Source organism: Otolemur garnettii, unplaced genomic scaffold (assembly GCF_000181295.1).
Source record: "Otolemur garnettii isolate 467f Iridium unplaced genomic scaffold, OtoGar3 scaffold00095, whole genome shotgun sequence".
NCBI classification, from domain to species: Eukaryota; Metazoa; Chordata; class Mammalia; order Primates; family Galagidae; genus Otolemur; species Otolemur garnettii.
The window spans coordinates 284,941-285,724 of record NW_003852490.1 but is presented as its reverse complement, the minus strand read 5'-3'; the positions used below and the strand labels follow the sequence as shown (position 1 = coordinate 285,724).

At 29.2% G+C, this 784-nt stretch overlaps 1 non-coding gene across 1 annotated transcript; it reads left to right on the top strand.

Moving 5' to 3' along the window:
* The first annotated feature begins 422 nt into the window (after positions 1-422).
* LOC111727148 lies at positions 423-526 on the top strand. Its single transcript, XR_002774771.1, has one exon. It is a non-coding gene; the product is annotated as a small nucleolar RNA U13 (small nucleolar RNA).
* Positions 527-784: the final 258 nt, after the last annotated feature.

Genomic DNA, 784 nt, shown 5'->3' with positions numbered 1-784 from the left:
TACAATTGGTATTCAATTAATATTTTTCAATTAAATGAAGAGAACAGATATTGTTAAACTAATAATATAATTATTTTTTCGATTCAAAGGCAATATACACATTGCCTATATCCACATAATTTGTTAATCTTCAAAATAGTATTTCAGTCCATATATCCTAATTGTGGCTGTCCCTTAGGTAAGTCAAGTTTATTTTCAGGTCTTTGGATTTACTGTATTTTATGATAACACATTCTTTGCAATTTTGCTCAACAGAATATTTACCTTACATCAGTATTATTTCTGTCTTAATTGCGCATTAACTCTCTGTTCTCTTCTTCAATAAAGGTATTGTTTATTTGACAATAAATCTTATATTCATATTATCTTCAGGTAAATGTTAATGATGACCTCATATACTACTTTAAATTCATATATAGCTGATCCTTTTGTAGTTCATAAGTGTGATGATTGGGTGGTCATATGTACATATGAGAAGTCCTTCCCTCAGATTTTGTTAAGGCATCAGGATATTACCCATCTGATGTGAAAAATAAATAAATAAATAAATTCCTTAATTCATGCATACCCTTCACCCTACCATATTTATTCACTTTTGCTAAATTTAACTTGTCCAATACCCATGCACCATTGGCCCAACTACCCCATCTCAATTCACCTCTCTCAATATTATTTATTCTATGACTTTTACAGTCAGGTTGGAGTACAGATTCTACTTTATATTCCCATTAATTAGAATCAGATTATCTGACATTTGAAAAATTAATTGGTTCAAATTTCCATT